General features: G+C 44.5%; 1 protein-coding gene across 1 annotated transcript in view; it reads left to right on the top strand.

Annotated features, from left to right (window-relative positions):
* Positions 1–24,402, top strand: part of LOC138666566 (zinc finger protein 585A-like) — a 158,157-nt gene that overhangs the window by 40,455 nt on the left and 93,300 nt on the right. The gene's annotated exons all lie outside the window — the stretch shown is intronic.

Genomic DNA, 24,402 nt, shown 5'->3' with positions numbered 1-24,402 from the left:
AATGTATGTTCAGTAAATGCACTCAATACTTGTTCGGGGCTCCTTTGGCATCAATTACTGCATCAATGCGGTATGCCATGGAGGAGATCAGCCTGTGGAACTGCTGAGGTGTTATGGAAGCCCAGGTTGCTTTGATAGCAGCCTTCATCTCGTCTGCATTGTTGATTCTGGTGTCTCATCTTCCTCTTGACAATACTCCATAGATTCTCTATAGGGTTTGTGAGTTTGCTCGCCAATCAAGCACAGTGATACTATTCTTTTTAAACCAGTTATTGGTACTTTTGGCAGTGCGGGCAGGTGCCAAGTCCTGCTGGAGAATGAAATTTCCATCTCCAAAAAGCTTGCTGACAGAGGGAAGCATGAAGTGCTGTAAAATTTCCTGGTAGATGGCTACGCTGACTTTGGTCTTGATAAAACACAGTGCACCTACACCAGCAGATGACATGGCTCCCCAAACCATCACTGATTGAGGAAACTTCACACTAGACCTCAAGCAGCTTGGATTGTGTGCCTCTCCACTTTTCCTCCTGACTCTGTGACCTTGATTTCCAAATGAAATGCAAAATTTACTTTTATCTTCAAACAACAGTCCAGTTCTTTTTCACCTTGGCCCAGGTAAGACGCTTCTCGCGTGGTTTGTTGTCATGAGTGGCTTGACACAAGAAATGCGACACTTGTAGCCCATGTCCTGGATATGTCTGTGTGTGGTGGCTCTTGTAGCAATGACTCCAGCAGCAGCCAATTCCTTGTGAATTCTTTCCAAATTTTTAACAATTCTTTCAAGGCTTCAGTTATCCCGACTGCTTGTGCACCTTTTTCTACAACAGTTTGTCTTCCACTCAGCTTTCCATTAACATGCTTGGATACAGCACTCTGTGAACAGCCAGCTTCTTTATTTAGCTTCTATATTTATTAGCCAGCTTCTCATTTTCACAAGGAAAGACTAGAAGCAATGGGATGAAACTGAATGGGAGGAGACACAGATTAGATGTCAGAAAAAGCTTTTTGACAGGGTAATCAATGGGTGGAAAAGGCTGCCACGAGAGGTGGTGAGTTCTCATTCAATGGAAGTCTTCAAACAGGCTGAACAGGCATCTGTCTGGGATGATTTAGTGAATCCTGCTTTGAGCAGGGGGTTGGACCAGATGACCCAGGAGGTCCCTTCCAACTCTAACATTCTATGATTCTTTAGCAATGACCTTTTTGTGGCTTATCCTCCTTGTGGAGTGTGTCAATGACTGCCTTCTGCACATCTGTGAAGTCAGCAGTCTTCCCCATGATTGTGGCTAAGGGACCTTTTTAAAAACACTTTGAAGCCTTTGCATGTGTTTTTTAATTATTGCAATTTACTGAGAAAATGACTTTTGGGTTTTCATTGGCTTTAAGCCATAAACATCAACATTAACAGAAATAAACATTTGAAATAGATCACTCTGTTTGTAATGACTATATAATGAGTTTCACTTTCTGTATTGAAGGACTGAAATAAATTAACTTTTTGATGATATTCTAATTTTGTGAGAAGCACCTGTATACATACATGATATAGACTAAATGTAGCAACACTTACCCCACCCTTAAAAAAATACATACCCCAAATGTCCTCCTCCCTCTTCTTCCTGACTCCCAGTCGCCACGATCTGCCATTCATTAGTTACTTTCAGCGCACAATCTCCATGTCTGAATAAACTCTGTAACTTCTCTATACTACAATAATAAACATGTTCCTTTTACGCATTACTAATTACATCTACGATCCGTTCCTTCTTTGTAGGAACATCTGATGGGATCTATTTTTTTAATTCCCTTTCCATCATTGGGAGCTAATTCCCTTTAAGACAAGAGATGGAACTTGATGGGTCGCCCATTTCATCCAAACCTTCTGATTCCAAATCTTCCAAGCTCCCAAAGCCATAAAATAGACAAGGAAATTCGGAGTTGCCAATCCTCCATGTTTTGTAGACTTTTGGAGTTAAAGCCTCTTCAGCCTTGGCTCTTTACCTCCACACAAGGTCTTTGAACACATTTTGTATGATTTAAAATGTACAGAATTATTAGGTCTCCAGCAACATCACTTATTTCATACAGATGAATAGCACTATCTCCATAGTTCTTTTTACAAGGACCGAGAGATCAGACAAGGTCCTCATATTCAGGCAGTTTCTATTATTCTCCCACGCTCTTTATATGAACAAGATCAGAGTCACATTATACCGAGAGAATCTCCAGGGACAAAGACCCCGTCTCATACTAAACCGCTGAGGCCGGACCCGTGGTATCCAGCAACGGGGCCCGGATTCTTCCATTTTTGGCTCTGGCATTCCTTGTAAAATCAGTCACTTTTTTATACAGTCCTGTAGTAATTACGTTATTCACGTTTTGTACGAGGATTCGTTAGAATCCATCTAAATGTTATCAATTTACTGTATATACAACAAATAATAAATGTCCTACCACAGTTTTACAATGTGTGTCCAGTGTCAATTCCTCTACATTCCCTAATAAAATACCTTGGTGTCTCTGATCAAACCTGCTGATTATGATTATACAGTTGCAATAACTTCACTTTAACCTCTTCATGACCCAGCCTATTTTGACCTTAATGACCTGGCCGTTTTTTGCAATTCTGACCAGTGTCCCTTTATGAGGTAATAACTCAGGAACGCTTCAATGGATCCTAGCGGTTCTGAGATTGTTTTTTCGTGACATATTGGGCTTCATGTTAGTGGTAAATTTAGGTCAATAAATTCTGTGTTTATTTGTGATAAAAATGGAAATTTGGCGAAAATTTTGAAAATTTTGCAATTTTCACATTTTGAATTTTTATTCTGTTAAACCAGAGAGTTATGTGACACAAAATTGTTAATAAATAACATTTCCCACACGTCTACTTTACATCAGCACAATTTTGGAAACAAAACTTTTTTTTGCTAGGAAGTTATAAGGGTTAAAATTTGACCAGCGATTTCTCATTTTTACAACGAAATTTACAAAACCATTTTTTTTAGGGACCACCTCACATTTGAAGTCAGTTTGAGGGGTCTATATGGCTGAAAATACCCAAAAGTGACACCATTCTAAAAACTGCACCCCTCAAGGTGCACAAAACCACATTCAAGAAGTTTATTAACCCTTCAGGTGCTTCACAGCAGCAGAGGCAACATGGAAGGAAACAATGAACATTTAACTTTTTTAGTCACAAAAATGATTTTTAGCAACAATTTTTTTATTTTCCCAATGGTAAAAAGAGAAACTGAACCACGAAAGTTGTTGTCCAATTTGTCCTGAGTACGATGATACCTCATATGTGGGGGTAAACCACTGTTTGGGCACATGGTAAGGCTCGGAAGGGAAGGAGCGCCATTTGACTTTTTGAATGGAAAATTATCTCCATCATTAGCGGACACCATGTCGCGTTTGGAGAGCCCCTGTGTGCCTAAACATTGGAGCTCCCCCACAAGTGACCCCATTTTGGAAACTGGACCCCCCAAGGAACTTATCTAGATGCCTAGTGAGCACTTTAAACCCTCAGGTGCTTCACAAATTGATCCGTAAAAATGAAAAAGTACTTTTTTTTCACAAAAAATTTCTTTTCGCCTCAATATTTTCATTTTTACATGGGCAATAGGATAAAATAGATCCTAAAATTTGTTGGCCAATTTCTCCCGAGTACGCCGATACCTCATATGTGGGGGTAAACCACTGTTTGGGCACACGGCAGGGCTCGGAAGGGAAGGCGCGCCTTTTGACTTTTTGAATGGAAAATTAGCTCCAATTGTTAGCGGACACCATGTCGCGTTTGGAGAGACCCTGTGTGCCTAAACATTGGAGCTCCCCCATAAGTGACCCCATTTTGGAAACTAGACCCCCCAAGGAACTTATCTAGATGCATATTGAGCACTTTAAACCCCCAGGTACTTCACAGAAGTTTATAACGCAGAGCCATGAAAATAAAAAATAATTTTTCTTTCCTCAAAAATTATTTTTAGCCTGGAATTTCCTATTTTGCCAAGGGTAATAGGAGAAATTGGACCACAAATTTTGTTGTCCAGTTTGTCTTGAGTACGCGGATACCACATATGTGGGGGTAAACCACTGTTTGGGCGCACGGCAGGGCTTGGAAGGGAAGGCACGCCATTTGGCTTTTTAAATGGAACATTAGCTCCAATCATTAGCGGACACCATGTCGCGTTTGGAGAGCCCCTGTGTGCCTAAACATTGGAGAACCCCCACAAATGACCCCATTTTGGAAACTAGACCCCCAAAGGAACTAATCTAGATGTGTGGTGAGCACTTTGAACCCTCAAGTGCTTCACAGAAGTTTATAACGCAGAGCCATGAAAATAAAAAAAAAATTTATTTTCTCAAAAATGATTTTTTAGCCCGCAATTTTTTATTTTCCCAAGGGTAACAGGAGAAATTTGACCCCAAAAGTTGTTGTCCAGTTTCTCCTAAGTACACTGATATCCCATATGTGGGGGTAAACCACTGTTTGGGCACATGCCGGGGCTCGGAAGTGAAGTAGTGACGTTTTGAAATGCAGACTTTGATGGAATGCTCTGCGGGCGTCACGTTGCGTTTGCAGAGCCCCTGATGTGGCTAAACAGTAGAAACCCCCCACAAGTGACCCCATTTTGGAAACTAGACCCCGAAAGGAACTTATCTAGATGTGAGGTGAGCACTTTGAACCCCCAAGTACTTCACAGAAGTTTATAACGCAGAGCCATGAAAATAATAAATACGTTTTCTTTCCTCAAAAATAATTTTTTAGCCCAGAATTTTTTATTTTCCCAAGGGTTACAGGAGAAATTGGACCCCAAAGGTTGTTGTCCAGTTTCTCCTGAGTACGCTGATACCCCATGTGTGGGGGTAAACCACTGTTTGGGCACACGTCGGGGCTCAGAAGGGAAGTAGTGACTTTGGAAATGCAGACTTTGATGGAATGGTCTGCGGACGTCACGTTGCGTTTGCAGAGCCCCTGGTGTGCCTAAACGGTAGAAACCCCCACAAGTGACCCCATTTTGTAAACTAGACCCCCCAAAGAACTTATCTAGATATGTGGTGAGCACTTTGAACCCCCAAGTGCTTCACAGACGTTTACAACGCAGAGCCGTAAAAATAAAAAATCATTTTTCTTTCCTCAAAAATGATGTTTTAGCAAGCAATTTTTTATTTTCTCAAGGGTAACAGGAGAAATTGGACCCCAGTAATTGTTGCGCAGTTTGTCCTGAGTATGCTGGTACCCCATATGTGGGGGTAAACCACTGTTTGGGCACACGTCGGGGCTCGGAAGTGAGGGAGCACCATTTGACTTTTTGGATACAAGATTGGCTGGAATCAATGGTGGCGCCATGTTGCGTTTGGAGACCCCTGATGTGCCTAAACAGTGGAAACCCCTCAATTCTACCTCCAACACTAACCCCAACACACCCCTGCCCCTTATCCCAACTGTAGCCATAACCCTAATCACAACCCTAACCCCAACACACCCTTAACCACAACCCTAGCCCCAACACACCCCTAACCCTAACCACAACCCTAATTCCAACCCAAACCTAACCCTAAGGCTATGTGCCCACGTTGCGGATTCATGTGACATTTTTCAGCACCATTTTTGAAAAATCAGCGGGTAAAAGGCACTGCGTTTTACCTGCGGATTTACCGCGGATTTCCAGTGTTTTTTTGTGCGGATTTCACCTGCGGATTCTTATTGAGGAACAGGTGTAAAACGCTGCAGAATCCGCACAAAGAATTGACATGCTGCGGAAAATACAACGCAGCGTTTCCGCGCGGTATTTTCCGCACCATGGGCACAGCGGATTTGGTTTTCCATATGTTTACATGGTACTGTAAACCTGATGGAACACTGCTGCGGATCCGCAGCCAAATCCGCACCGTGTGCACATAGCCTAATTCTAAAGGTATGTGCACACGCTGCGGAAAACGCTGCGGATCCGCAGCAGTTTTCCATGAGTTTACAGTTCAATGTAAACCTATGGTAAACAAAAATCGCTGTACACATGCTGCAGAAAAACAGCACGGAAGCGCAGCGGTTTACATTCCGCAGCATGTCACTTCTTTGTGCGGATTCCGCAGCGGTTTTACAACTACTCCAATAGAAAATCGCAGTTGTAAAACCGCAGTGAAATGTGCAGAAAAAACACGATAAATCCACAGCGGTTTAGCACTGCGGATTTATCAAATCCGCTGCGGAAAAATCCGCAGAGGACCAGAATACGTGTGCACATACCGTACCCTAACCCTAACCCTAGTTCTAACTCCAACCTTAGTGAAAAAAAAATAAAAAATTCTTTATTATTGTCCCTACCTATGGGGGTGACAAAGGGGGGGGTCATTTACTGTTTTTTTTATTTTGACCACTGTGATAAAACCTATCACAGTGATCAAAATTCACTCTGGAACGAATCTGCCGGCCGGCAGATTCAGCGGGCGCACTGCGAATGCGCCCGCCATTTTGGAAGATGACGGCGCCCAGGAAAGAGGACGGACGGACCCCGGGAGGATTGGTAAGCATGATGGCGTGGGGGGGAGCATGGGGAGGGGGTGGATCGGAGCACGGGGGGTGGATCGGAGCACGGGGGGGTGGATCGGAGCATGGGGGTTGATTGGAGCGCGGGGGGTGGATCGGAGCGCGGGGGGTGGATCGGAGTGCAGGGGGGTTGGATCGGAGCACGGGGGGTGGGATTGGAGCACGGGGGGAGCGGACAGGAGGACGGGGGAGCGGAGCACTGGACGGAGGGGAGGGGAGCGGACCACAGATCGGAGGGCTGGGGGGGCGATCGGTGGGGTGGGTGCACATCAGTGTTTCCAGCCATGGCCGATGATATTGCAGCATCGGTCATGGCTGGATTGTAATATTTCACCAGTTTTTTAGGTGAAATATTACAAATCGCTCTGATATGCAGTTTCACTTTCAACAGCCAATCAGAGCGATCGTAGCCACGGGGGGTGAAGCCACCCCTTCCCCCTGGGCTAAACTACCACTCCCCCTGTGTTGTGAATTCTGTGGCTGAGTTCACTTCTGTGGTCACAAGTGGTATTGCAGTCTCTGGGCTTCCTCCCTCAGGTGTTTTGGTGAGCTCGTTGGCTGCCTTGCTATTTAGCTCCACCTGAGTCTGTCTTCCTTGCTCCTTGTCAATGTTCCAGTGTTGGATCTGAGCTACTGCATCTTTCCTTGGGCCTGCTGCTCTGCTAGATAAGTGCTTCTAGTTTGTTTTCTGTTTTTTCTGTCCAGCTTGCTATTAACTTTTGCTGGAAGCTCTGAGAAGCAAAGGGGTGCACCGCCGTGCTGTTAGTTCGGCACGGTGGGTCTTTTTGCCCCTTTGCGTGGTTTTCGTTTTAGGGTTTTTTGTAGACTGCATAGTTCTCTTTGCTATCCTCGCTCTGTCTAGAATATCGGGCCTCACTTTGCTGAATCTATTTCATTCCTACGTTTGTCTTTTCATCTTGCTAACAGTCATTATATGTGGGGGGCTGCCTATTCCTTTGGGGTATTTCTCTGAGGTAAGTCAGGCTTGTATTTCTATCTTCAGGCTAGTCAGCTCCTCAGGCAGTGCCGAGTTGCATAGGTAGTGATAGGCGCAATCCACTGCTGCTTATAGTTGTGTGAGGATAGATCAGGTACTGCAGTCTACAGAGATTCCACGTCTCAGAGCTCGTCCTATTGTTTTTGGTTATTGCCAGATCTCTGTATGTGCGCTGATTACTGCACACTGTGTTGCCTGATTGCCGGCCATAACAGTACAAGGAGCCACACCAATGATTCCCAATAGAGGGAAAAAAGAAATCCTGACATCATTTTTTTTTTCTTAGCTCTGTCTTCAGTCTTTTTTTTCCCCTAGACATTAGAGTGCTTCAGGACACAGCTGTGGACATGGATATTCAGGCTCTGTGCTCCTCAATGGATAATCTCGTTGTAAATGTACAAAAGATTCAAGATACTATTGATCAGAAATCGATGCTAGAACCAAGAATTCCGATTCCTGATTTGTTTTTTGGTGACAGAACTAAGTTCCTGAGCTTCAGAAATAATTGTAAGCTATTTTTGGCCTTGAAACCTCATTCTTCTGGTAATCCTATTCAACAGGTTTTGATTATTATTTCTTTTTTGCGCGGCGACCCACAGGACTGGGCGTTTTCTCTTGCACCAGGAGATTCTGCATTGAGTAATGTTGATGCATTTTTCCAGGCGCTGGGATTGCTTTACGATGAGCCTAATTCAGTGGATCAGGCTGAGAAAAATCTGCTGGCTTTATGCCAGGGTCAGGATGATGTAGAAGTATATTGTCAGAAATTTAGGAAGTGGTCAGTACTCTGTGGAATGAATCTGCACTAGCGGCTTTGTTCAGAAAGGGTCTCTCTGAAGCTCTTAAGGATGTAATGGTGGGATTTCCTATGCCTGCTGGTTTGAATGAGTCTATGTCCTTGGCCATTCAGATCGGTCGTCGCTTGCGTGAGCGTAAATCTGTGCACCATCTGGCGGTATTGTCTGAGAGTAAACCTGAGCCTATGCAGTGCGACAGGACTATGACTAAAGTAGAACGGCAAGAACACAGACGTCTGAACAGACTGTGTTTCTATTGTGGTGATTCTACTCATGCTATTTCTAATTGTCCTAAACGCACTAGGCGGTTCGATAGCTCTGCCGTTATTGGTACTGTACAGTCCAAATTCCTTTTGTCCATTACCTTAATGTGCTCTTTGTCATCGTATTCTGTCATGGCGTTTGTGGATTCAGGCGCTGCCCTGAATCTGATGGATTTGGATTATGCTAAACGTTGTGGATTTTTCTTGGAGCCTTTGCGGTGTCCTATTCCGTTGAGAGGAATTGATGCTACACCTTTGGCCAAGAATAAGCCTCAGTACTGGGCCCAGCTGACCATGTGCATGGCTCCTGCACATCAGGAAGTTATTCGCTTTCTGGTACTGCATAATTTGCATGATGTGGTCGTGTTGGGGTTGCCATGGCTACAAACCCATAATCCAGTATTGGATTGGAACTCTATGTCGGTAACCAGCTGGGGTTGTCAGGGAGTACATGGTGATGTTCCATTTTTGTCTATTTCGTCATCCATTCCTTCTGACATCCCAGAGTTCTTGTCGGACTTTCAGGATGTATTTGAAGAGTCCAAGTCTGATGCCCTACCTCCGCATAGGAATTGTGATTGTGCTATCGATTTGATTTCTGGTAGTAAATTCCCTAAGGGTCGTTTATTTAATTTGTCCGTACCTGAACACACCGCTATGCGCAGTTATGTGAAGGAGTCCCTGGAGAAGGGACATATTCGCCCATCGTCGTCACCATTGGGAGCAGGGTTCTTTTTTGTAGCCAAGAAGGATGGTTCGCTAAGACCGTGTATTGATTACCGCCTTCTTAATAAGATCACTGTTAAATTTCAGTATCCCTTGCCATTGATTTCTGACTTGTTTGCTCGGATTTAGGGTGCTAAGCATCGCGTGGTGGTATTGACTGATCATAAGAACCTTACTTATCTTGAGTCTGCCAAGCGCTTGAATCCTAGACAGGCCCGTTGGTCGTTATTTTTTGCTCGTTTTGATTTTGTGATTTCATACCTTCCGGGCTCTAAAAATGTGAAGGCGGATGCTCTGTCTAGGAGTTTTGTGCCCGACTCTCCGGGGTTATCTGAGCCGGCAGGTATCCTCAAGGAAGGAGTCATTGTGTCTGCCATCTCCCCTGATTTGCGGAGAGTGTTGCAGAAATTTCAGGCTAATAAACCTGATCGTTGTCCGGCCGAGAAACTGTTCGTCCCTGATAGGTGGACTAGTAAAGTTATCTCTGAACTTCATTGTTCGGTGCTGGCCGGTCATCCAGGAATCTTTGGTACCAGGGAGTTGGTTGCTAGATCCTTCTGGTGGCCATCTCTGTCACGGGATGTGCGTGCTTTTGTGCAGTCCTGTGGAATTTGTGCTAGGGCTAAGCCCTGCTGTTCACGTGCCAGTGGGTTGCTTTTGCCCTTGCCGGTCCCGAAGAGGCCTTGGACACATATTTCGATGGATTTCATTTCTGACCTTCCCGTTTCTCAAAAAATGTCGGTCATTTGGGTGGTCTGTGATCGCTTTTCTAAAATGGTCCATCTGGTGCCCTTGGTTAAATTGCCTTCCTCCTCTGATTTGGTGCCTTTGTTCTTCCAGCATGTGGTTCGTTTACATGGCATTCCTGAGAATATTGTTTCTGACAGAGGTTCCCAGTTTGTCTCGAGGTTCTGGCGAGCCTTTTGTGGTAGGATGGGCATTGACCTATCTTTCTCCTCGGCCTTCCATCCTCAGACTAATGGCCAGACCGAACGAACCAATCAGACCTTGGAAACATATCTGAGATGTTTTGTTTCCGCTGACCAGGATGATTGGGTGTCATTTTTGCCGTTGGCTGAGTTCGCCCTTAATAATCGGGCCAGCTCGGCTACCTTGGTCTCTCCATTTTTCTGCAATTCTGGGTTCCATCCTCGTTTCTCTTCAGGACAGGTTGAGTCTTCGGACTGTCCTGGTGTGGATTCTGTGGTGGACAGGTTGCAGCAGATCTGGACTCAGGTAGTGGACAATTTGACCTTGTCCCAGGAGAAGGCTCAGCTTTTCGCTAATCGCAGACGCCGTGTGGGACCCCGACTTCGTGTTGGGGATCTGGTTTGGTTATCTTCTCGTCATATTCCTATGAAGGTTTCCTCTCCTAAATTTAAACCTCGTTTTATTGGTCCGTATAGGATTTCTGAGATTCTCAATCCGGTGTCTTTTCGTCTGACCCTCCCAGACTCCTTTTCCATACATAATGTATTCCATAGGTCGTTGTTGAGGAGATACGTGGCACCTATGCTTCCATCTGTGGAGCCTCCTGCCCCTGTTTTGGTGGAGGGGGAATTGGAGTATATTGTGGAGAAGATTTTGGATTCTCGTGTCTCTAGACGGAAACTCCAGTATCTGGTCAAATGGAAGGGTTATGCTCAGGAAGATAATTCCTGGGTTTTTGCCTCTGATGTCCATGCCCCAGATCTTGTTCGTGCCTTTCATGTGGCTCATCCTGGTCGGCCTGGGGGTTCTGGTGAGGGTTCGGTGACCCCTCCTCAAGGGGGGGGTACTGTTGTGAATTCTGTGGCTGAGTTCACTTCTGTGGTCACAAGTGGTATTGCAGTCTCTGGGCTTCCTCCCTCAGGTGTTTTGGTGAGCTCGTTGGCTGCCTTGCTATTTAGCTCCACCTGAGTCTGTCTTCCTTGCTCCTTGTCAATGTTCCAGTGTTGGATCTGAGCTACTGCATCTTTCCTTGGGCCTGCTGCTCTGCTAGATAAGTACTTCTAGTTTGTTTTCTGTTTTTTCTGTCCAGCTTGCTATTAACTTTTGCTGGAAGCTCTGAGAAGCAAAGGGGTGCACCGCCGTGCTGTTAGTTCGGCACGGTGGGTCTTTTTGCCCCTTTGCGTGGTTTTCGTTTTAGGGTTTTTTGTAGACTGCATAGTTCTCTTTGCTATCCTCGCTCTGTCTAGAATATCGGGCCTCACTTTGCTGAATCTATTTCATTCCTACGTTTGTCTTTTCATCTTGCTAACAGTCATTATATGTGGGGGGCTGCCTATTCCTTTGGGGTATTTCTCTGAGGTAAGTCAGGCTTGTATTTCTATCTTCAGGCTAGTCAGCTCCTCAGGCGGTGCCGAGTTGCATAGGTAGTGATAGGCGCAATCCACTGCTGCTTATAGTTGTGTGAGGATAGATCAGGTACTGCAGTCTACAGAGATTCCACGTCTCAGAGCTCGTCCTATTGTTTTTGGTTATTGCCAGATCTCTGTATGTGCGCTGATTACTGCACACTGTGTTGCCTGATTGCCGGCCATAACACCCTGTCCCTGCAGATCGGGTGAAATTTGAGTTAACCCTTTCACCCGATCTGCAGGGACGCCACATAGGCGTCATGGGTCGAATTGGCACCGACTTTCATGACGCCTACGTGGCCTCAAAGGTCGGGAAGGGGTTAAAAAGTATTTATAATCCCGCAGCATGTATATAAGATCAGCAGATTCCACTAAGCATTTCAGATCTTTGGCCTCTGTATATTTTTTGACCTTGTGGAGAAACACAGGTTCTATCTCCAGAATCTGATTTCCAGAAGGTTCCCCCTTTAGTTGGGAAGCTAAATGTTCAAATCACAAAAGAAGGGATCTAGTAGGACATGTAGTAGCAATACTAGGTTTAGTGATGCAAATACAGATAACCCCAGGGCACAGCACCAACCTCCTAGGTCAGTTTCCCCAAGTCTGGAAATGTAGATCTGGCTCATCCAGCAGATCTGCTGTATGAGGGGCTGTTCTATTTGGCTCTTTCCGTGTATCTCAGATAAAATGGAGGTGGCCCTCTTTCTCATTACCACGGATAGATTGTACAATGTAGTGTCTATGAAAAGCAGCTGTTGAGTCAGTCAGAAAATACCATTTACCAGTAATGTAACAGGAGAGAGGAAACTGAAAAACGTGGTCAGGGACAAGCAAACTCTTTACCATCAACCACAATAGAGAAGCCGCTGTGCCCACAATGGAAATCACAAATACCTAATGCTGAGCTCCTAGAACCTTATATAGAAGACTTTAAAGGGAACTTGTCATGTAAAATAATGCTATTAACGTGCAGATATGTAGTTAATCTGCAGGTTAGTAGCATTCTGGCACCAGGCAGCATTTGCCCTTACACTCCCTGACAGAAGTTATATCGCTTATCCATGTTAGGTAAATAAAAGCTTATAACCTGGCGTGAAATTCATCCATTGGTTGTATAAATTATTCTTCTGAACGCTTAAACCCTCCGAAATGTGGTTTAGGTTAAGAAAATCAATTGGCATCAATGCAGAAATACTGATCAGTTAATGGACACAGTGTTAGGTGTCGAGTTCCCGCCTCTGCACAGGGGGAATCTCGAACCACTTCCTCTGCGGTCTCCCATTCTTCAGCCGCAGTGGAGCCTGCTCAGTGGAGACGTCGGTCCCAGCGTCTGGCTCAGGCTGATACTGGGCGACTGGTTACTACTGTTATTCCAGGCTCTGCCTTTGTAGTCAGTACTGGTCAGTGGCGAGCAGAAGTCTCTGGGACTAAGTCCTACTTTTCCCCTTCTGAGCATGCCCAGGTAGCGACCTCTCATTGGAGGTCAGGGGTCACATGCTCAGATACTGCAGCAGCTCCCATTGGTCCTCTAGGAAGGTCCTGAAGTTGCGCAGGTACTGTAGCAGCTCCCATTGGTCCTCTAGGAAGGTCCTGAAGTTGCTGCAGCTATAAAAGGTTTGCATGGCCATGCGCTAGTATCAAACCAATGTCTATGAGCTCAGCGCCAGTGCGGTCATGTCTGGATGCGGTTAGGATTTGGCTGAAATAAGCCCCTAGAATACCGGCACCTCCGGTGAGGAGTTTGTATGAGTGTATTCAGAGCTTGGCTGAAATAACATGGATAAGCGACATAACTTCTGTCAGGGAGTATAGAGTTCCACTGCGAGGAAAAAGTGAACTTAATTTTCCTGGCAGCTTTGCTCTTCCAGTCATACGGGAGGTGCTGTTGTGGATTCAGCCAATGCTTTGTGTATAGAGACTGGTGGCTTTAATCATACAACTGGTGCTGAGAGACAGCTGACATATCATTAAGGATGGCTATCTGAGAGTGCCAAGGGCTTTCATAGTTATTATTCTCTACACGCAGCAGTCACTGAAACTGCGCCAGCACCTTCCCTATGACAGAGCGAAAATGCCGGGGTGAAAAAAGTTGAATTCCTCCCAGCAGTGGGGCTTTCAGGGTGGGTGCCGCTTCATGTCAGAACGCTTTGTACCAGCAGATTAACTGCATATCTGCAAGATAGTGTTATTTTACATGACCGCTTTCCTTTAACATCCCCATTGATAATCCGCTTTCCCCATCTTCTACTCATCCTTGATCTCTAACCTCCTCTCTTGATCTTTAACAGATACTATCTTCTAAATTTGTGAAGTCCATGAGAGCAAAATACACTTCCTTCTATGCCTTTCAAACTGTAAATACGTTGGGGCGCTGGGAAATCAATACAGCATAGCATTGAATTGTGTGCTCAGGACGTCTGCTTTATTCTGCACAAGTAGGTGTAAACTGACCGAAGGCAATAGCTGTCGTCGAGCTGCCACTACATAACGCCTCCTGACACTTTACAGAAAAATCATGTCCCAGTCTCAATATGCTGTCGTGTGAGGCGTACTACACTCACTTGTTGGCCTCCACATCCACTCTCCTCTGTACATCAGAGGATAAAACACTCCATAGTACCTGTACTGAGACTTGAGCTTTGGACGTTGCAGGAATGTTCACCATGGATTCCAGTAAGGTGTAAAGAGCTGGGTGGTGGAATCACTGTGCCAAAGCCCAAGGAAGACCTGGAGGGGCGTGACAAGGTGCCTCCCCCCAATCCATCCATGGACATGCAGCAGCTAACGACACCGCAGTCCATTGAGAGACAAGGGAGGTGATCCAGGTGCTACTCCAGGACTAACTTTAGAATCATAGAATGGTAACGTTGGAAGGGACCTCATGGGTCATCTGATCGAACCCCCTGCACAAAGCAGGATTCACTAAATCATACCAGACAGATGTCTGTCCAGCCTCTACCTTTGGTAGATGGTGGCTGGAAAGGCCCGGGGAATGTCTAACAGATGCAGGCAGATAGAGAAGATGACAGGAGCTGGTGGGTGCAGCTGTCTCAGCTGCCGTTGAGGTGAGCACTAGCAGGGGCATCTGGCTCTGCTGTCATTGAGGTGAGCACTGGTGGGTGTAACTGGCTCAGCTGCCATTGAGGTGGGCACTGGTGGGTGCAGCTGGCTCTGCTGCCATTGAGGTGAGCACTGGCGGGTGCAGATGGCTCTGCTTCCATTGAGGTGAGCACTGGCGGGTGCAGCTGGCTCTGCGACTGTTAAGGTGAGCACTGGCGGGTGCAGCAGACTCGGCTACCGACTGAGATGCTATCACAGGGATCTGAGAACTGACACAACGCAACACAGGAAAATACTTCCGGGACATGGTGCGCGGGTGCACGCGCAGTAATGCTTTTCGGCTTTGCCCGCAGTTGGGCAAAGCATACTGCGCGTGCGCGTCCGAAGATTGCATTGCGCACACGCCAACTATGGAGCACAAGCACTCTAATTCACTAACATATTGCAGACAATAGGGATGGACAGGGTGGAGAAATGAAGATGAAACGCCGCCCATCGGACAGATAAAAAGTCATTTAAATATCCCGCCAATTTGAGGTGACAGGTTCCCTTTAACCTTTGTGCAGCATTATATGGGGCATATTTTTTGTATGGAGCATGTTATGGGGCCCATCATGAACTGTATGAAGCATTATATGGGGCTCCTGATTCAATATGAATATTTCAAAACATTTAACTTACTGATGTCTCAAATAATTTTTTCTTTTATTGGTATCTATTTTTATTTTTCAAATTTACCAGTAGCTGCTACATTTCCCACCCTAGGCTTATACTCGGGTCGGCTTATATTCGAGTATATACGGTAATTATATTCAGGCAATCAAAAGAAAGTTAAATGTTTTCGGTCTCACAATCAGACCTTCAACAGAACTGTGGGAATTGTACAAAAAGAAAAATACCGTAGGTTACATAAACAAAAGGATAATAGAAAAAATCATAGGCAAAATCTAATAAAGAACAAGGTTTCAATCATTATATATAACATTCTAGAACTATTTGTTAGCACCACGCCAGATTCTTGCTCTGACAGACAGCGTCTGCGGCCTGTTGCTTCACTCACCCATGCTGTGATCAGTTCTTCCCTTCCCCATGCTCTGCATGCTTCCAGCCGGGCCTCCAGCCATGTCCTTAGGACACGAACAAGCACGCTTCCGCCCTCTTAAAGGGTCAGCACGTGCACTTGCTATTTCCTCCCCAGCCAATGGCTGTGGGAGATTATGTATATATTGCTTCCTCCCCACTGGGGAGGTGCCTGAGCAATCTTCCTGTTACACAGTTTATGTTGTGTACCAGTCCTGCTTTCTGCACTCTGGTGCAGATCCTGTCTTCTGCACTCTGATTCTATCTCTGCCTGCTACACCATCCAGTTTGTCCTACTGGGTCCAGCTGCTGCGTGTCCGTTGGTCTGTCCTGGAGTTGCACCTGGCGTTCATCAGGAGCCAAACTTAACCTCACCATCAGAGGCTCTAGTGAACAGATCGATGATCACTTAGTCACACCCTAATGGGTTAGTAACTAACCTCAATGGGTTAGTAACTGGCTTAGTGATAGAAAGCAGAGGGTGGTTATAAATGGTATAGTCTCTAACTGGGTCGCTGTGACCAGTGGGGTACCGCAGGGGTCAGTATTGGGACCTGTTCTCTTCAACATATTCATTAATGATCTGGTAGAAGGTTTACACAGTAAAATATCGATATTTGCAGATGATACAAAACTATGTAAAGCAGTTAATACAAGTGAAGATAGTATTCTGCTACAGATGGATCTGGATAAGTTGGAAACTTGGGCTGAAAGGTGGCAGATGAGGTTTAACAATGATAAATGTAAGGTTATACACATGGGAAGAAGGAATCAATGTCACCATTACACACTGAATGGGAAACCACTGGGTAAATCTGACAGGGAGAAGGACTTGGGGGTCCTAGTTAATGATAAACTTACCTGGAGCAGCCAGTGCCAGGCAGCAGCTGCCAAGGCAAACAGGATCATGGGGTGCATTAAAAGAGGTCTGGATACACATGATGAGAGCATTATACTGCCTCTGTACAAATCCCTAGTTAGACCGCACATGGAGTACTGTGTCCAGTTTTGGGCACCGGTGCTCAGGAAGGATATAATGGAACTAGAGAGAGTACAAAGGAGGGCAACAAAATTAATAAAGGGGATGGGAGAACTACAATACCCAGATAGATTAGCGAAATTAGGATTATTTAGTCTAGAAAAAAGACGACTGAGGGGCGATCTAATAACCATGTATAAGTATATAAGGGGACAATACAAATATCTCGCTGAGGATCTGTTTATACCAAGGAAGGTGACGGGCACAAGGGGGCATTCTTTGCGTCTGGAGGAGAGAAGGTTTTTCCACCAACATAGAAGAGGATTCTTTACTGTTAGGGCAGTGAGAATCTGGAATTGCTTGCCTGAGGAGGTGGTGATGGCGAACTCAGTCGAGGGGTTCAAGAGAGGCCTAGATGTCTTCCTGGAGCAGAACAATATTGTATCATACAATTAGGTTCTGTAGAAGGACGTAGATCTGGGGATTTATTATGATGGAATATAGGCTGAACTGGATGGACAAATGTCTTTTTTCGGCCTTACTATGTTACTATGTTACTATGTTACCCCTCCAGGCCCTCCGCAGTCCATGGCACAGTGGTTCCACAAACCACGTCCGTGACACTATTTTTGAAATAAATGTCCTATTAATATATTTCATATAGAATGCAACAGACAGCAGGATATTATATCCAGTGAATAAAAATAACATGCAAACTTTTTATAACAATTAAACATTGCAATAGAATTACAAGTTACATATACTCTAATACAGTATAAGCTGTAGTGGTAGAAGACGATATTATAAAGGATACAGGAGGTAGTAGACTGATTTGGAGGGGGATTCCAGTTGTCATCTCTAAGAGGTGCTCAGTTCATTATAGAAGTGACAAGGTGTTGAGCTGTGAAAAATTGTTTAATGCAGGTTGTGCAAAACTATATGAATATTATGTGAGACGATGAGTACAAAGCGGAAGGTGATACCTTAGGAAGTGAAAGTCATTAGTAAATGAATCTTCTAGGGATGAAATAATAAAAAATGAAAGCAGCTGGGAGAAACAGTATAGAGCAGTATTTCTCAAACTCCAGTCCTCACGGCTCCCAACAGGTCATGTTTTCAGGATTTCCATGGTGCGTCACAAGTGGGAGAACTCCTGATACTTCCATCACCTGTGCAATACTAAGGAAATCCTGAAAGCATGACCTGTTGGGGTCTGGGAGGACTGGAGTTTGGGAAACACTGGTATAGAGGGTAAAGTATTAGCCTGAGGATAGTATAGAAATAAACCGAGTAACAGACTACATGGTATCTGGTATGAAGGGGGTTACCTGATTGCTATTGGATTACTGGGTGAACTGCATGCAGCTGCTCTGGTGTGTTCGACTATTGTCACCATAAAAAGGCGCTGTATGCATGGCAGCCGGCCCGGTTATAAGTAGCATAAAGCTGGAAGCATAAGATCTCGCATGATAGCGGTACGTCACTATGTCATGATGACTGAAGGGGGTGTGTGTATGAAAAGATGAGCAGACGGACAGGACCCATGTGACCGCGTCACGTTATAGGGTCATGTGATGAGCATCCACGACAGAGGAGTGTGACATGTCGTACTACGATCCCTCTGCTGGCAGCATTATGTCTATAGGTCATGTGATGCCTGCTGGGGATGTATGTCTGTAGAAAGAGTAGGGCAGAAATGCTACGGTATGGAGAGAGAAGTAAGAATAACCCAACAAAAATCTTGGCAACATTTGGTAAAATACATTTCCAAAAATTAGCATGCCTAAGTCCAAGTCCAATGTGTCACCAGAAGTATAGGGGGAAATAGCCCAGCAGGAGCCAGTGGCCACCACGTCACATGGCTCCTGCTGGGCTATTTCCCCCTATACTTCTGGTGACCCATTGGACTTGGACTTAGGCATGCTAATTTTTGGAAATGTATTTTACCTTATGGCGGTCAAACCGTCATTCTAACATAACCTTATTGAACTCAGCACGAACTTCCATTCCTGGGTAGGCCACTTTATGATCGGGCTTATATACGCTCTTTTTTTGGGGTGGTCAGCAGGTTTCCTTTACGATTTTCTATTACTTACTATCGTTGGTAAACCTGTTATTTGGACTATACTAGCCAGGGTCCCCATGTCCCTTTGTGTTTAATTGTTTATATGCACTGTGGTTGTACCCACCACTCTACCTGTCATATGTATTGAATTTGAATAAAGCTTTTTTATATTTATATTGGCCTCTTTATCACCCTTTTGTTCTCTAGTTGCATGTTTCATATGGAGAGAGAAGGTAGATTGTAAGGAGTGCATCATGTAATGTGCATATTCAAATAAATGATTGGTGGTATATACTGAGCTTGTTACTTTCAGTTTAGGCATCAACTTGTGTGTGTGGGATCGGTGTTAGGGTGCCGTACGGTGAACCGTTGAGGAACATAGAGAGTAATATCTGTAGTATAATTTAGATGTAATGAAAGTATATCATTAATGGGTTGTTTTTTCTCTTACGTATACTAGACTGAATGGGCATTTTATAGCATAGATGACGTAAGAAGATTTGCATGTAAAGAAGCCCATTATGGGGATGCCCGTGTCTGTATGGGGATGGAATATCAAGTTACCCCTGTGTATATTACTGCTCTGAGCACTCCGCCTCCTAGCCACAGGTGTTTTAATCGCAGCAGGTCCATTGCCCCTCCACAGAGAGAGAGAAATTTAGTCTAAGAAGAGGTTTCGCAGGTGCCCATTCAGATGAAGACGTTTATTCTCAGCGAGGAAAGGCAAGTGTAGGACCTGGTATAAGAGAGATGCCCTAATGTGGCTACCAGGCACACATAAATTGGCCAATTTATGCGCTAAACGCTCTAATTTTTTCATATTTCTAGTGCAGTAATGCAGTTCAATTTTCATGTTTGCATGTTTTGGCGCCGCAGTGTGTTGCCTTATTTATTTTACTTTATACAAGTTGGTGACTCTAGGTTCAGCACCTGTTCACACTCATTCTATGTTTGGATGTGACGGTCAGTTTTTTGAAATTTGTATTCTTTAGCCTTCTGACTGAGCACTCCGCCTCCTAGCCACAGTTGTTTTAATCGCAGCAGGTCCATTGCCCCTCCACAGACAGAAATTTAGTCTAAGAAGAGGTTTCGCAGGTACCCATTCAGATGAAGACGTTTATTCTCAGCGAGGAAAGGCAAGTGTAGGACCTGGTATAAGAGATGTTGGTGACTCTAGGTTCAGCACCTGTTCACACTCATTCTATGTTTGGATGTGAGGGTCAGTTTTTTTAAATTCATTTTTTACATCTGGCCTGACTACTGTCACTTTGAGGTGATAACTCTGCAATGCTTCAACAGATTCCAGTGATTCTGAGACTGTTTTTTTGTGACACATTGTACTTCATGATAGTGGTAACATTTCTTCAATGTGACTTGGTGACTTGTGTTTACTTGTGAAAAAATTAAAAAAGGCAAATTTTTTGAGCATTTCACAATTTACAATCTTTTAATTTTTATACCCTTAAATCAGAGTTATCTCACACAAAATAGTTAATAAATAACATTTCCCACATGTCAACATTACATCACCACAATTTTTGAAACAATTTTTTTCCCTTAGGGAGTTAAGGGTTAAAAATTGACCAGCCATTTCTCATTTTTACAAAAAAATTTACTAAACTTTTTTTTTTCCAGACCACATCACATTTCAAGTGTCTTTGAGGAGGCTATATGACAGAAAATACCCAAAAGTGACACCATTTTAAAAACTGCACCCTTCAAGGTGTTCAAGAAGTTTATTAACGCTTCAGCTGCTTCACAGGAAATGAAGCAATGTGGAAGGAAAAAATAAACATTAAACTTTTTTTCATAAAAAATTACCATATTTTTCGGACTATAAGACGCACTGGACCATAAGACGCACCTAGGTTTTAGAGGAGGAAATTAGGAAAAAAATTGAAGCAAAAAATGGTCAATTCTGTACTTAATATCCCCTATCCTGGTATATATGGTCCCCTCATCCCTATCCTGGTATGCATGGCTCCCTCATCCTATCCTGGTATGCATGGCCCCCTCATCTCTATCCTGGTATATATGGTCTCCTCATCCCCATTCTGATACACATGGCTCCTCATCCCTATCCTGGTATGCACGGCGCCATCCTTATCCTGGTAAGATTGGATGCAAAAAAGGTCCTGGTTTGATCGGTCCCATTCTGATTGTGGTATGATTGTCCCCATCAAGGTCCTGGTATGATTGGTCCCATCTTTTTTCTAGTTTAAATGACCCCATCCTGATCCTGGTATGATTGGTTCCATCCTGTTGCTGGTATGATTGGTCCCATCCTTTTTCTTTTATAATTGGCCCCATCCCGTTCTTGGAATGCATGGCCCCATCAGGAATGATTAAAAATAAACGCATTATACTCCACTTCCTCTGCTCCCTTGCTGTCGCAGAATCTTGCTACAGTGTCAGCAGCTGCTTAATGCTTGTAAGCAGAACATGGCCGGGACATCATGCTCTGCTCGCAAACAGAGCACAGCTGCCAGTCACGTTTGCCGATACTTACGGAAATTAATATTCTGATTATTAATTTCTCTTAAGTATCGGCACACGTGACCACCGGCAGCAGCAGGAAGCCGCTGGCTGACACTGCGTGCTACTGAAGACGAATGGATACTCACCGCTCCCTGAAATGAATGGTCCCGGTGAGTATTCCGGCAGCTGTGCTCTGGTTGTGAGCAGCGCATGACGTCCCTGCCATGCATTGCTTACAAGCATTAAGCAGCTGCAGGCACCGGAACAGGAAGCTGCGACTGCAAGGGAGCGGAGGAAGGTAAGAATAATTTTTTTTTTTTAGTCTTTCCTGATGGGGCCAATTATAAAAGAAAAAAGATGGGACTAATCATACCAGCAAAATAATGGAGCCTATCATACCAAATGCCAGAAAGAAATGAATATTCATTGCCCTCCACGCCCATGGGCGTAGAATGCAGTGCATATTCATTTCTCTTTAGCAGCGGGCACAGGAGTTAGCTGGAGCCACTAGCTCCAGCCTCCTGTGACCCAATTCTCCGCTGAAACTGCTTCCCCACCTCCCCACAACAGCCAGAGCCTATACATCCAGACTATAAGACGCACTCCACATTTTTCTCCACATTTTGAGAGGAAAAAAGTGTTTCTGAAAATACGGTATTTAGGATGCATTTTTTTATTTTTACAAGTGTATCAGGAGAAAATAAATAAACCCCAAGATTTGTTGTGCAATTTCTCCTGAGTATGTCAATACCCAATATTTGGGGGAAAACCACTGATTGGGCGCACAACAGGGCTTGGAAGGGAGCACCATTTGACCTTTTGAACATAAAATTGGCTGGACTCGAGAGCGGACGCCATGTCATGTTAGGACAGCCCCCAATGTGCCTAAGCAGTGGAAACGCCCCCACAAGTGACCACAAGCATAGAACTAAAAAAAACAACACTTTTCTTGCAAAAATTTTCTTTTAGCCCCAATTATTTTTATTTTTTCAAGGGTAACAGGAGAAAATAGACCCCAAAATGTGTTGGGCAATTCTTCCTTAGTGTGCCAATTCACCATATGTGGGGGTAAACTACTTTTGATGCACAGTGCAAAGCTCAGAAAGGAAGAAGCGCTATATTGGAACTCAAATTTTACTAGACTGGTTTGAGGGTGCCATGTCACAATTGCAGAGCCCCCTAAGGTGGCAGAAAAACAGTACCCCTCATAAATGTCATTTTACAAACTACACCCCCCAATGAATTCATCTTGGGGTGTAGCAATCATATTGACACTATAAGTGCCTCACAATAATGTATACCATTGGGCGGTGAAGAAAGAATAATTACATTTCTTCCACTAATATGTTGAATTAGCCCTAAGTTTTTCATTTTTATAAGGGCTAATAGGAAAAAATAGACTTCTCAGTTTGTTGTGCAATTTCTCCTGAGTGCTCTAATACCCTGCATGTAATTGGAAACTACTTTTGAAGCATAGTGCAAAGCTCAAAAGGGAAGGAGTGCCATATTCTTGTGCAGATTTCATTGTTATGGTTTGAGGGTGCCATGACCAACTGGGAGAGCCCTTGAGGTGCCAGAACAGCAGTATCCCCCATAAGCAGGGCCGAATCTGGCAATCCTGGCAAATGCCAGAAGGGCCTGTCTGGTCGTGGGCTGCATTGTCTGCTACATTATTGAAGGTACCGAAACACATAACGATATCATTAACGATATCGTTGCTTTTTGTGACGTAGCAACGATATCGTTAACAAAATCGTTATGCGTGACAGCGACCAACGATCAGGCCCCTGCTGGGAGATCGTTGGTCGCTGGGGAAAGATCAGAACTTTATTTTGTCGCTGATCTCCAGCTGACATCGCTGAATCGGCGTGTGTGACGCCGATCCAGCGATGTCTTCACTGGTAACCAGGGTAAACATCGGGTTACTAAGCGCAAGGCCGCGCTTAGTAACCCGATGTTTACCCTGGTTACCGTTGTAAATGTAAAAAAAAAACCAGTACATACTTACATTCCTGGTGTCTGGTCATGTCCCTCGCCTTCAGCTTTCGCACTGACTGGTGAGCGCAGGCCGGCCGTAAAGTACAGCGGTGACGTCACCGCTGTGTTTTACGGCCGGCGCTCAGTCAGTGCGGGAAGCTGAAGGCGAGGGACATGACCAGACATCGGGAATGTAAGTATGTATTGTTTTTTTTTTTTTACATTTACAGCGGTAACCAGGGTAAACATCGGGTTACTAAGCGCGGCCCTGCGCTTAGTAACCCGATGTTTACCCTGGTTACCCGGGGACTTCGGGATCGTTGGTCGCTGGAGAGCTGTCTGACAGCTCTCCAGCGACCAAACAGCGACGCTGCAGCGATCAACATCGTTGTCTATATCGCTGCAGCGTCGCTTAGTGTTAAGAGTAGTGACAGAGCACAAAGTCACTGACATACAGGTCCTTCTCAAAAAATTAGCACATAGTGTTAAATTTCATTATTTACCATAATGTAATGATTACAATTAAACTTTCATATATTATAGATTCATTATCCACCAACTGAAATTTGTCAGGTCTTTTATTGTTTTAATACTGATGATTTTGGCATACAACTCCTGATAACCCAAAAAACCTGTCTCAATAAATTAGCATATTTCACCCATCCAATCAAATAAAAGTGTTTTTTAATAACAAACAAAAAAACCAACAAATAATAATGTTCAGTTATGCACTCAATACTTGGTCGGGAATCCTTTGGCAGAAATGACTGCTTCAGTGCGGCGTGGCATGGAGGCAATCAGCCTGTGACACTGCTGAGATGTTATGGAGGCCCAGGATGCTTCAATAGCGGCCTTAATCTCATCCAGAGTGTTGGGTCTTGCGTCTCTCAACTTTCTCTTCACAATATCCCACAGATTCTCTATGGGGTTCAGGTCAGGAGAGTTGGCAGGCCAATTGAGCACAGTAATACCATGGTCAGTAAACCATTTACCAGTGGTTTTGGCACTGTGAGCAGGTGCCAGGTCGTGCTGAAAAATGAAATCTTCATCTCCATAAAGCATTTCAGCCGATGGAAGCATGAAGTGCTCCA

Source organism: Ranitomeya imitator, chromosome 2 (genome assembly GCF_032444005.1).
Source record: "Ranitomeya imitator isolate aRanImi1 chromosome 2, aRanImi1.pri, whole genome shotgun sequence".
In the NCBI taxonomy this organism is placed as follows: domain Eukaryota; kingdom Metazoa; phylum Chordata; class Amphibia; order Anura; family Dendrobatidae; genus Ranitomeya; species Ranitomeya imitator.
This window is presented reverse-complemented; position numbering and strand designations above follow the sequence as displayed.